Below are 14,281 nucleotides of genomic sequence, written 5' to 3'. Positions count from 1 at the left end.
TTTTTTTTTTTTCGCATAAGGCACTTGAGTTCCCTATGTATTCTGGTTATCAGTCCCTTGAGTACCAGACATATTCTTCACAGATCTAGAAAAGACAATCATAAAATTTGTCTGGAATCAGGGACCAGCAGTTGGTGCAATGGCTATGTTGCTGGACTCCCATGAAGCCAATCGTGGTTCGAGTCCTAGACTCAGTGGTTTAAACTCACTCTGGATGCATGTGTATGCATGCCCAGGATCCAGAGAGGAGATTGGAGGAGAAGGGATTGTGGCGTGGCCAACCCCCCTGAAGGGTGATTTCTCACTTTCTGTCTGTCTCTCTTGCAAGCGCACGTGCCCTATAGCAAAAACCTCTCAAGAAAATTGGAATTATAAAAGACCTCGTATTGCCAAAGCAATCCTGCACAAGAAGGGTGGAGTAGATGGCATCTCACTCCCTAACCCCAAAATATACTACAAAGCTGTGGCAATCAAAACAGCATGGTACTGGCACAGAAACAAATAGGTGGACCAATGGAACAGAATAGAGTCCTCAGAAATAAACTCCCAGACATATAGCCAACTGATTTTTGACAAAGGGTACCAGTCAATCCAGTGGGAAAAGGAAAACCTCTTTAGCAAATGGTGCTGTAAAAACTGGATATCCACCTGCAGAAAGATGCATCTGAATCCTCTCACCATTGACACAAATCAACTGAAAGTGTATCAGAGATCTAAACCTAAGACCTCAAACTATAAAACTGCTCCTGGAAAATACTGGGGAAACTCTGGGAGACTCTGGGGCAGGCAAAGACTTCTTAAATAAGATCCCCAATGCACAGTCAATAATCCCAAAAATATACAAGTGAGATAACATCAAATTAAGAAGTTTCTGCATGGCAAAAGACACAGTAATTAGCGTGAATTGACAGCCCTCGGAATGGGAAAAAATATATATATATGTATTTTGAGAGGTTTTTGCTATAGAGCGCGTGCGCTTGCCAGAAAGACAGAGAGAGACATAGAGACAGGAAGTGAGAAATCACTCCCCAGGGGGGATGGCCACACTGCAATCCCTTCTCCTTCTTTCTCCTCTCGGGATCTTGGGCACACATGCACACATGCCCGGTGTGAGTTTAAGCCACCAGGTTTTTTTTTTAAGAAGTTTCTGCATGGAAAAAGACACAGTAATTAGTGTGAATCGACAGCCCTGAGAATGGGAAAATATTTTTGTAAACTATGCATCCGATAAGGGACTGATAATCAGAATACACAAGGAACTTAACCTGCTATCCCCAAAAAAGATCACCAACTCTATTAAAAGATAGGAGAATGAGCTGAAGAAAACCACTCTCTAAGGATGACTTATGAATAGCTGAAAGGCATATGAAAAAATGCTCAACATCCTTCATTGTAAGGGAGATGCAGATCAAAAAAACTACAATGAAATACCACCTAACCCCAGTCAGAATGACTAAGACTAAAAAAAATAAAATGATAAGTGCTGACGGGGGTGTGGTGAAAGGGGAACTCTCTTACACTGCTGATGAGAATGTAAATTGGTCTAGCCACTGTGGAGAACAATTTGAAAAGTCCTCAAAAATCTACAAATACGGACCAGCAGTTAGCGTAATGGCTATGTTGCTGGACTCCCATGAAGTAGACCGCGGTTCGTGTCCTGGACCCGGTGGCTTAAAACTCACGCCGGGCGCGTGTGCATGCATATCCAAGATCCCGAGAGAACAGAGGAGAAGGGATTGCGGTGTGGCCATCTCCCCTGGGGGGTGATTTCTCACTTTATTTCTCTCTGTCTCTGTCTGTCTGGCGAGTGCATACACCCTATAGCAAAAACCTCTCAAAAAAAGAAAAAAGAAATCTACAAATAGAACTACCATATGATCCAGCCATCCCACTCCTTGGTATTTACCCAAAGGACAGAAGATTTCTTAATTGGAAAAATGCTTGCACATCAATGTTTATTGCAGCATTTTTCACAATTGCCAAGACATGGAACCACCTCAAATACCCATGAAAAGATGAATTGATTGAAAAACTGTGGCACATACTCTATGGAATACTACTCAGCCATAAAAAACAAGAAGACTCTAGCTTCTGACAGAAAGTGGATGAATATGGAAGATTTACTGCTGAGTGAAGCAAGCCAGGATATGAAGGAGAGACATTGCATGTCTTCACTTAATATATATACCTAGTGACCACATTCTATGACTGAAACTGAATGACTAAAGGATATAGAAACATAGTAATTGGTTGTGAATATCAGATACAGTGTGAGAAGAGGGTGGATGAAGGAGTAGAGTCTGAGGAAGGGCATTAAGGAGAAAAATAGAGAAGCAAAGCATTTATGGGACAAAGAAATGGGTTATTATCTGTTGAAGATAACTTTGTAGTATTGTCAACTGCACTGGTGAGAAATGTACACATGTTGGAATATTCACTTTTCAAGCTAAATAATATGATTGAATGTATAAAAAAAATTGAAATTAAAAAAAGGACAAAAAAAGAGAGAGATCCTGTTCAATATGATAGCCACTAACCACATATCACAATTTAAATTTAACATTTTTAAAAAGATGAAATTTTCAGTCACTAGCTACATACACTTGCTCAACACCAGTATGTAGCCAGTAACTGCCATATTGGACAGCATAGATAAGATTGCATTTTGATCATCATAGGAAGTTCTATTGAATAGTACTGCTCTAAGAATTTTATACTCATGTTTTCCTGGTGAAATTTTGGTGTAATAATATGGACTCTAGGGGGGAAAGTTGGGAAATGCAAGTTTTATTGGAAACACATGAACTAATCCTTATTTGGAGTGGACTTATTTTACTTATCGCTCATCTCATTCATTTTATTCTTCTTTCGCACATGAATTCTGAGGAAGAAAAATTTATGATCATGTCTCTAAATTCTGAGGATTCTCCTTAGTTTGGATTGTGACTCCCTTGTGTGGAATAAGTAACTCCAAATAACTTTTCACTTGGAAATATTAGGTGCTTAAAATATTTTTATGGAGACAAGAGATACAATGCAGTATTAAAAATACTCTCTAAACATCGAAATCCTCTCAAATATATTTACAGGTTTCTCTACTAAGGAGAATAATGCTATTTAAATGAATCATTTCCCCACATTGTATTCTCATTATTGTTTAGCCAGTTGAAATATTAGGTTGTCTGGAAAGTCATGAAGTATTTTTCTGTTTTTTTTATGCAAAAATGTGTCATAAATTTCCTGATGACCCAATATAACCTTGTATTTCCTAAATGGTGCATGGTGCTCTATTTTGATGTTGTTCCAAGAATAAAATAATCAAGGAAGTATTCTTACTTTGAATATCTATTTCCAGGTATATCTAAGTTGGATTTCTTTTTGCTCTTTATTTCTTTTGAAAAATTTTTATTAATTTTATTGGTTATTAATATATTTTTTTAATTTGATGAGAGAGGACAGAGAGAGAGTGAAAGAAAGGGAAAGTGAGAAAGCAAGCTGCCAGGTCCAGGAGTTGAACTGCTGTCAACCATGTGGAAGTCCAGGTCCTTAGCCACCATGCCACCCACTGGCCCCTCTCTTCACTTCTTGCCTTTAAAGTAAATAAATAGGGCTGGCTTGGTGGTACAATGGTAATGTACTACTCAAGAGAAATGGGTCCCACATGGCAACTGCAGTTCAAATTGTTGGCCCAGTCAGCCTGAAATACACCGGGCACACATCTGAGTGCCCAAGATCATGGACTGGAGGGCTGGAGAAAGGGGATCATGGTGTGACCAGACCCTGTGTGAGTGTTTTTCTCTCTCTTTATCACTCTCACATGCACATGCAGGCATTCTATCATAAATAAATAAAAAAATATTTAAGATATAATTAAGAGGCTAGCAGATGACATGGTGGTTAAGGGTGCTGGGCTCCCGCATGGCCAACTGCAGTTCAAGTCCTGGACCTGGCAGCTTGCTTTCTCATTTTCTCTTTCTCTCTCTCTTGCTCCCCCCAACCCCCTGCTCTCTGGTCAAATTAAAATAAATAAATAAATGAAGTTAAATAAAATAATTATTTTTTTAAAAGGATATAATTAAACAAAAGGAGAAAATTCAGCTTATTGCCTAATTGCTGACATTCTAGGTCCTGTTGGATTCACTCCAATTTATGAAGGTGTAGTGAACGATAATTTCAGAATTGACTGGATGTATTGCAGATGGGGACTTGTTTCTATGACAGCATACTGGATTTATAGACTGAACATCTGTAACAGCATTGGAGACCTCATTAATTAGAACTGCACATGCACAACATGAATTCCTTCTTGCCCCCAGAAAACTCATTAAAACAAACAAACGAACAAACAAACAAAATGCCAGAGCGGGCTGCACCCAATCCCAGTTGCCTTATTGATTTTCAGATCACCTATAGATTATCCTACCCAGCCCTAGAAATGACCAGTTTCATAACCAGTATGTGCTCTCTGAGAGGTGAGGGCTCCTTATGAGGGAGTGCGGAGTCCCAGTACTAGCCGGGCAATGGAGTTGTTACTGTAGGTTATCTGTGAGAGCGCCTTGCCAGAAGCTATAAGCTAGACACTTGGATCGGACACAAATCAAAGATCTAGGACTGGCAGTTAGTAGTTCAGACATCTGAGCAAAAGACTGAAGATGATGACTCAGGATGGAGAGACCACTGCGTAGCGAAAGGAAAAAATGCGGCAGTGTGGAGCAGGGGTGCTGAGCGTGCCGTTTCTGAAGAGAATGGTGCTGTGCTAAGCTTCCATTGGAGCTCCTGAAAGGCAGAACTAGGTGGTATACATCTCAGTGTGGAGTTTTCACTGGCTGGTCAGTTTGGAAGACAATTCTCCATGGCCTTTTTAACCTGCACATTGTATGAGCAGAGGCACTGACTTTCTTTGTTCCATATTATTTTTTCAAGGATATCTGCATAATGAACAGCCTTGGAAGATAGAGACAGTGTCATTATCTGGAACAGGATAAAATTTGCTTACTTTCCAATGTAATAAATATGCTTCCCTCCAGAGCAAGATCTTTTAGGCTTACTACCCATCATAAAAGATTCCAGTTTCCTCTCTTCCCTGCAGCATGCTCCATGGCATGTGTAAGTATTCCTTGCCTTCTTTATGGGAACTGGTGTTCAGGGGACCTGGAATATATGCTTATTCTGTGGCTACAGCTATTGCTCTGAAAAACAAAGAAAGAAACAAACAAAAACTGCCCTTTGTCCCAGGACTGTGTCTTCTGACACCATCTATGAATCGAAGCTATCTAGTCAGCTTGCAAACAGGGCAAAAGCTCAGATCCTTCACAATCCTCAACTGTCAGTATGCTTTGGAAGCAATCTTCCTTCCTTAGCTCAAGCACTGAAGTACTTTAAATGATAATATCATTTGATAATAGTGCCAACCAGAAACTGGGCTTTAGTTTCTCAATGTCCCTTCATTGTAAAAGAGGCATTGGAGGTGAGGAGGGTCCTTGAAATTCTTCACTAGGTTCTTCCAACTTTGGCTGCCTTTTCCCCATAGATCTAGTTAAATGGTAAAGAGATTTAATCTAAAACAACACACATGCTATTGGCTTGCACTGTTTTTTTTGTATTTAGTAATGGTGCCTAGTTTTAATCTTTTTGGTCATGTTTGCACATATATATAAAATTACTATATAATCATTTTGTCAGTTTGTTTGGATGGCTGGATTTTTATTTTCAGTAGATTTATTCCCTCACATGTATATTGATACTTACTTTGATTTGGGTTTGAGGTTTTCTGCTTGCTCTTAGACTTAGCTGTTGTGAATCACTATTCAATACATATTATGCGACTTGCCCAGGTGTGACAATGTGTTTGGCAAATCCCTCCCTGGAGATTTTTATGACATGCTAATATTCAGGATATGGAGATTATATGTATGTGACAACTGAGGAAAATTAGCAAGTTTTAATGTTAAAGTCAAAACTAAATATAGAACTGGAAATAAATATTACTAGATTATAAAATTATGTCCTGTTTTGTCTCCTTGTAGAAATAGATCCGATTCAGTTTGCTGCTAGTAGAAAGAAGATGTTTGGGGTGTCTTTCAACTCGGTTTCAATTTGTTTTGCCAGTGGTGAGAATTTCAAAACACTTGGCCCACAACTCTTCCAGTTTATTTCCTGTGCACCTCAGCCCTCCCCCACATACATTCCATGCCATGTTAAAAAGATGCTTATGAAAGTTTCTACAAAATGGAAACTGTAAAAACCAACTTCTTCCCTCAACAGCTTGCTTGAGAGTTATTTCTGTTCTCTTCACTTTTGAGCTCCTGTGTAACAACGTGACCTTTCAAAATCCCAAATTAGTAGTTTTAACTTGTGATTTCATTCCCACTACAGAAATATGGAAATTCTAATGGCATGAGCAATTAACTTGTCCATTCATGCCCAATCTTGTCTTACTAATGTATAATGATTGATATAGAAAAGAAAATAGCATAGGTAAATAGGAAACATGACCTACAATTTATGATTACAAAATGTGTGCTGGCATGCATAAAATTTGTATTTAGAAATAGTGCCTAGCTTTTAACCCTTTGCATTGAGTTTTTGTGCAAAAGTATTATGTTATTTTAGAATTTTTTATGTCTATATGGCTTAATTTGTATCACTATTGAGAGTGTCCATCTCTATAGTTCTGGAAATAAAGTGAAACTTGCACACTAATTTTTTTTTTTCTGATAGGGTCTCTCTATGAATAAAGTAGAATATAGCCACAAAAGAAATATATCTGTCTACTTATTAGCTGAATTAAAAAGAACACAGTCAGAACCAGCAGATGGCAGTGGGGTTAGGGCTCTGGACTCCCACGTGATTGACAGTGGTTCAAGTCCTGGACCTGGCTGCTTGCTTTCTCATTTTTCCTCTCTCACTATCTCTCTCTGGTGAGCATGCTTGCCCCATAGCAAATTAAAAATAACAATAATGATAATAAATAAAATTAAGTAGTCCCTTAAAAAATATAACCACTAAAAATTTCAGGATGTTGAGGTATTGCAACTATAAAATTTAGTTTGCTTTTCTTTTTGGTTATTCTTTTGCATATTTTTTCTCTATGATAGTGCTGATGAAGAAATGATAAGGATTTTAAAAAGAATCTGACATTATTAAATTATGCTAAATCTATATAGTATCTACTTTAAATGAAAAGAAACTAAACCTTTCCCTCACTCTTGATTCTTTTATATTTTTCATCAACTGGTTGAAGAGTTACTCACCCTGACTGTTCACTCCATCAAATACAAGTTCAAAATGTGTGAGAGTCCACTTAATTAATACATAAAGTTCACAGGCAGTCATAGTTGTAACCAGGAAACACTGAACATCTTTCAGATAATCTCTAACTCAGAGAGGTTAAATTATATCCATTATGCTCCATCAGGATGAGTTGGTAAGAGCTGCCAAGGAATACCTGAGTTTACAGATCACATATAGCATTTCAGTAGTCTCCCATTTCTTTTTTTTAATAATTCTTTTAAAAATAATTATTTTATTTAACTTTATTTATTTATTTACTTATTTACTTAAATTTGACCAGAGAGCTACAGAGAGAGAGAGAGAGAGAGACAGAAAGAGAGACAGGAAGTGAGAAAGGAAAATACTACAATTTGAACCATGGTTGGCCATGTGGGATTCCCAGCACCCTTAACCACCATTCCAACTGCGAGCCTCCATAGTCTCTCATTTCCATACCATTATTAAGGCTATATAGGATTTCCTCATTATAAAACCTTTGTAGAAGTTCTGAAATGTGTTATGTCTAGTTCTATGAGGAAAGGATACCTTAGAGATGAAAGGAAACAATATCCTAAAGACATTTTATTAAATAGTTCCCAAAGATTTCACCAATGTTTGATAAATTGTCATAATATTGGTTACAATATTGAAGACTTTGGGTATGCTTGAGACGCTGACAATTTTAGAGCCAACTGTCGAGTTTGTCTGATAGTCTGACCATATCTAAGAGTATTTAAAATTTAAAGTGTCTCTGAAGTCCCAGATATTCAGAGGTTGTTGAGACGCTGACAATTTTAGAGCCAACTGTCGAGTTTGTCTGATAGTCTGACCATATCTAAGAGTATTTGTCTCTGAAGTCCCAGATATCCAGAGGTTGTGGCAGGAGGATTGCAATATTGTGAGACTCTGTCAAAAAAAAAAGACAAACATATTTTTAAGTTGCTAAACAACCTTAAGACGACATGAATAACCGTACACACAAAAAATAAATTAAAGGTCATAAGCAAAATGTCTGCCTTCCTGCTATTCTGCTGAGAATGCACCTGGAGACCCTGCCATGAGTTGTCATATGTTGTCAGGACTCGCTTTCATTAAAATTGAAGGGTGTCAGTTCCTTTTCTCCATATGTAGCTTCTAGAAGAAAACCTACTTTGGTATGCCCCTATCTAGGGACTCAGTGAGAGGGAGCAGTTGACAGGACTGATGTGCAGGAGGACGTAAGGTGCATACAGGACAGTCAAGTGCAAAGCAACAGACATGAGTTTCTTCAGCAATATCCTTGCTATTATGTTGGTTCAAAATGTGTGCTGATTTGACTCAACTCAGAACAAATCTGCATAGGATTTAAGTGATGAATCAATGGTTTATTGCACCTTTTAGACAGTTCTTAAATAGCAGCTTTATGATTCTATTTACTTTGTAAGCATATAGGATAAATCAAAATATAAAAATGTACGCAAAAAATCATATTTATACTAGATATTATTGTTTAGTCTTAAGAGAAATAATTAGAAACAAAATATTTTATATAAATGAATAGAAAATTCTTTTCACCTAAGATGGTAAGTATTTCATTTGAATACTTGGAAAAGACATTATGACTTTATGATTTTGACTTTGAACAATTGGTAATCCATCAGTTAGCTGCTAGTTGTCTTATTTCTGCCCAACATTTGATTTAATCCATATAGATTCTAATATTTTGTTTCTGTTTTTCCTATAGTTATTACTTTGATTTCCTTCAGCTTTTGTAAAATCTCTTATATGTAGGTTTTTTAAAACTTTATTGTGGTTGATGGACTTCAGTAGGCAAGAGGCAGAGAGTAAAATAAAATAGACTGGGAAAAGTCTTTGAAGTAAGACAGAACTAGGCCTCAATCTCAACTTTACCACTTTCTACCAGTGTGGTCTTGGGCAGGTCACTTAATATATCATTTCCTGATATATATTATATTGAAAACATAGTGGTTACTTTACACAATTGTTGGGAGGATCTAGAGAACATATTTAAAGCATGGGAGCCCTTACATGGTGGCTAGTGGTATTAATCTGGTCCTCCCTTGCATGTATTATTATGGGAAGAGCCCCTGGCCTGAAGAATGGATGCTATCTAAGTCTACTCCAGACTAGATTCTGATTCTGGTTGTTTTAAGGGTAGTCAAACAACTGGGTGTGCCTGGCACAGGGGAAGGGGGATGGTGGCTCCCAGGATGTGGACTTTCAGTGCTAAAATAGAGAAAGTATTGAGCAAACTGGGATGAGTTATTGATTCTAGATACTTTGTATATAGTGAGGATGAAATGTTGATTTTTTCCCAAGACAATGTTTGTGTGTGTGTGAGAGAGAGAGAGAGAGAGAGAGAGAAAGAGAGAGAGAAACTCAAGTCTAGAGATTTTACAAGACAGTAGGCCATTTAAATGGACTCTTGTGAGAATTGTGTTTCACTCCTTTCTGTACATTGAAGGAAAAAATGTCCTTGTCTTTTTAGGAAAGCATCTTAATCCAGTTGTCTAATTGAAAATGAAACCAACCAGGAATGAAATGATAGCTGTGAACAAAGCCAACCAACTGAGTAGAGATCGTGGCTGCAGTTAGCTTGTAACTATGACTTTGAAGCATGATTTACCTTAGTTTGTGACCTCTAAATTCAGGTCGCAACTCTTCAACAATTTTCACTGGTATTTGAAGGGTGAAAAGCTTTGTTACTTTATGTATACACATTCCGTACTTTGGCCTCCTGAACATTAATCAATTATGTGCAAAGTAGGAACTGAAGCAAGAAATGGCTTTCCATGTCCCAAAGCTCCTCATGCATACTGATGGTCAAGGCCATAATTACATAACCTGTTTGACTAGATGATTATTTAAAAGTTCTAAGTTTTTTTTCCCAATTACTTTCAGCAGTAGTATCCATCTTTTGCTTCCTTGGTTCAAAGTCTTATTAGCATGTAAAGATAATTTTCCCTCCCAAACTACTTTGCTACCTTATTAGCAAGTTTAGTGATGCCACGTCCAGCTGGCACAAATATAACTAGGTCAGGTTGCTTGGTTCATCCCTGAGCAGCCCTGGGGGTGCTGTGTCATTCTAATGTCAGTGTGCACAGGAAAGGGAAGAGATAATTTGGTGAACAGCTTTGACACTATTTTAACCTTGGATACAATCTTATCTTAATTAAAAGGAAACTAGACTAGATTCCAAGATCTAAAAAGGATACGTACGTACTCAACCATCCTTAACATTTTCGGGTTCTTTGATTGGCTTTGTACCAGCGGTTCTCAACCTGTCTCACCTTAGAATCACTAGGGGTTCGGGTGAAGGATGAGAGTGGGGCATTTCAGGAATACTGATGACTCAGCATCTACCCCACATCACTTAAATCTGAAACGCTGGATGAGTCCAATCATTTGCATTTTAAAAAGGATCCCCAGATCTTTCTAATATGCTCATTCTAACAGCTATAATGTCTCTAATGGATCCAAAAATCCTCAGGATGAACAGTTGCAAGATTATCAGACCATGTGTAGTAGCTTCAGTATAATTATAGTCAGAGCAGAATCTACTTTGTATTTTAAGTGACTTCTCTTTTCAGTCCCTTGGGATACCTCTCATCTGCACTTCTGGGGAGAGGTGAATATAGAGCTTGTTCATACTGACAACATCTCCTTTTGTGGGTGTGCTAAATGTAAGTCCATACAAGGGCGAGCACATGGAGTTAGGGCAAGATGCTTATCTTCCTCCCTTCCAAAAGACAGTCTTCTTTCCTAGGCAATGCCCTACTGCACCCGCATTAGAACTTGGGAATTTGGGAGAAAAGTGCTTCTCGTACATGCAAGTGGCAATCTAAGATTCCTTCCTGAATTTATTTATTTTTTTTAGGTTTTTGCCGTAGGGCATATGTGTTTCTCAAAGAGAGAGAGAGAGACAGTGAGAGGGAAAGTGAGAAATACCCGCCCCCCCGAAGAATGGCTACATCACCCATCTCTTCCATTTTTCTGGGATTTTTTGGACACCCATGCACCTGCACCCGGTGTGATTTTCAAGCTGCAGTGTGAGAGACTCGAACTATGTAGGAGTCCAGTACCACGACCAGTATACCACTTGCTGTCTCCTTTCATTGAATTTTTTAATTTTTTAAGACAGTCAAATTTAGCAGTGGGGGGTGGTATACCAACTTTAGTGACACTAATGTTAGTAAGTTCTGATAACCCACTACCATGACCAGCCGCCTTTCATTGAATTTTTAACACATAGTAGTGCAAAACTTAAGGAAAATAGTTATCATAGGAATAAAGAGAAACATGCTTCAGGGATGGGTTAAGAGGAATTTTGAAAGAGTTATATCAAAATATAGAAAACAATAATATAAAGAGCCATTTGTGCTTTCTCCTCCGTTAACAAAACAACCACAGCAACAGTCAACTTCAATTATCAATAGTTTGAAGGAAAGCTAAATTATTTTAAGGTTAAATGTAGAATAGTTTTGTTTAACTTGTAACTCACCTTGACCTATGAAAATGGCAAGGAAATAGAGTGACAGTATGCTGGAGTCATTACTTAGTGATCCAGATCTTGGGAGTCCCCAAACAGGAAAATAAAAGCCAGCCAGAGAACAAACCTGCTATCTGGCTGATCCCAGAGGTTTTTCTGTTTCCTGAGGTCTCCGTAGCAGTGGTAGGAAGTGGGACAAGGGATGGGAAAGTGGAGGGAGGGAAAATCATTAAAAGTACATCCTAGAAGTAGCTAAGGACAGCAATATAGAGCAGTCAGTGTACTGAAAGCTAAGTTTGGGATGATATTAACCCAGGTCTGCATTTGATTGGATTTGGTATTATTCCCTTTAAAACACACACACAGGGAACCAGCAGTTAGTGTAATGGCTATGTCGCTGGACTCCCACATAGTCGACCGCGGTTTGCGTCCCGGACCCGGTGGCTTGAAACTCATGCCGGGTGCGTGTGCGTGCGTGCCCAAGATCCCGGGAGCAGAATGGAGAAGGGATTGCGGCGTGACCATCCCCCCTGGGGGGTGATTTCTCGCTTTCTGTCTGTATGTCTCTTTCTGTCTGTCTGGCGAGCGCACACGCCCTATAGTGAAAAACCTCTCAAACACACACACACACACACACACACACACCGCACTAATAGATAATGAGGGGAAGGAGTAATAAGGCACCATTTCTATTCTCTGGGAGCTGACTCTATTTTGGAAAGCTTATTTTTTTCATATAAGAAGAATTTATAGACAGAATATAAATCACCCAAACGATCTCTTATTTTTATATTGTTTAGCTGATTATGAAAGTGATAGTGCCTGTTGTATAAAAGTTAAGAGTCAAAGAATAGTACAGAAGAAGATCACAATTACCCTCATCCCTGAGCCCCTCCTCGTCTAGGCCGAGCAGCGTCCTCCCTCTCCTCTCCAGTCTCTCTGCACCAGTCTTCTTCTCTCAGTACACAGGTGTCAGCTCTCCCCATCTCAGTTTCTTATCATTACAGTCGGGATCATTGTACCTACCACTTATGGTTCTTGTGCAATAAAATAGCTCATACAGGCAAAATACAACACGGATTTTTTTTAAAGTTACTATTTTTAAAAAGAATCAAATACAAAAGCCCTTTTCCACAGCTTGTCCTCCTCTAGCCTCTGCCCTAGCATTTCCCCTCCCTGACCTTTGCTGACACTATTCTCTTCTCTCCCTGTTGCAGTCAGGCTTCTGCTGTGGCCTTGCAGAAGTTGCTAACCTTACCCTCATTTCTTACCTGGGCTTTCCTAGTTAGCTGAATCTCAGTGGCCACTTTCCCTTCTTCCCGGTATCACCAATCTTACAGCGCTGGTCCATCCAGGTCCGGACCTGGTCCTGTTCACCTCACCTGGAAATAAAAACCGACTTTTTAGAGACAGATTTTAAACTCCGACGCTCCCATCAAACTGTGTCATTGAGCATCTCCGCCAAGGTCTTTCTGTGTCTATTGATCCAGACCTAATTAATTGCCAGTAAACTTTTTTTTTTCACTTGCCAGAGGGCATCTGTACTCACCAGATCGAGATCGAGCGGCAGAGAGAAAGGAAAAGGGAAAAAGCACCCACCAATGGGCATAGTCAAGCCGCAATCCTTTCTCTTGTATTTCTCCATCCCATTGGGATCTGGAACATGCACACACATGTGCCTGGCATGTTTTTCCAGCCACTAGGGCAGGGAGTTTTTCAAACCGTGGTCAGCCATGTGGGACCCGGCTCCCTTGGCCACTAGGCTACGGGGCCTTCTCCACTGTGCACGTTACAGTTTTTATCATTGTCTGCTGCTATCGCCATTGTTGTCAGTGTTGTAATGTGTCTGTTCTTCCCTCCAGGCAGGTGACAGCGACCCACCATGTTTACTTTTGTATTTTGAGTGCTTGTTTCATGAACGTTTACTAAATTGAGTTAGTTTCGGGGATATGGCTTCAGGCACTTGCTATTTTCTACCCTGTGTTTAATTATTAAGGTACATATCCTCACTTCTTTGCTAGATTTGAAGGTCCCTGGGAGTCAGGAATGTGCCTTCTTCAGTTTTGTGACTCACAATGAACCTCTAAGGAAAGCCCTCCGTAGGCAGCAGAGGAAACAGGCTCAGCTGTGTTACAAGACAAATGAAGGAACACACGCAGGTATAATGAAGGTTAGAGTTCGGGTTTTCTGATGTTGGAGGCCCCTGCTTCTTCTCCTGTACTCATCTGCCTATAAACTGAATGTGGGGTCCAGCAGGTGGCATAGTGGTTAAGGTGCTGGACTCCCATTTGGCCGACCATAGTTTGAGTCCTGGACCTGGCGGCTTGCTTTCTCACATGCTCACTCTTTCTTTCTGGAGAACACATGTGCCTATAGCCCATTAAAAAATAATAATAAAGGGCCGGCAGGTGGCTAGTGGTTAAGGCAGCTGGACTCCCACGTGGCTGAGTCCCAGACCTGCTAGCTTGCTTTCTCACTTTCCTCTCTCTCTGTCTCTCTCTGGTTAACTTAAAAAAAATA

At 39.3% G+C, this 14,281-nt stretch overlaps 1 pseudogene; it reads left to right on the top strand.

Moving 5' to 3' along the window:
- Nucleotides 1-4,277, top strand: part of LOC102469739 (UBX domain-containing protein 2A pseudogene) — a 12,542-nt pseudogene extending 8,265 nt beyond the window's left edge.
- Nucleotides 4,278-14,281: the final 10,004 nt, after the last annotated feature.

The sequence above is a fragment of the Tupaia chinensis genome, unplaced genomic scaffold, assembly GCF_000334495.1.
Source record: "Tupaia chinensis unplaced genomic scaffold, TupChi_1.0 Scaffold145685_1, whole genome shotgun sequence".
Classification (NCBI taxonomy): domain Eukaryota; kingdom Metazoa; phylum Chordata; class Mammalia; order Scandentia; family Tupaiidae; genus Tupaia; species Tupaia belangeri.
Note: the sequence above shows the minus strand (reverse complement) of the source record. Positions and strands in the feature narration are given on the sequence as shown.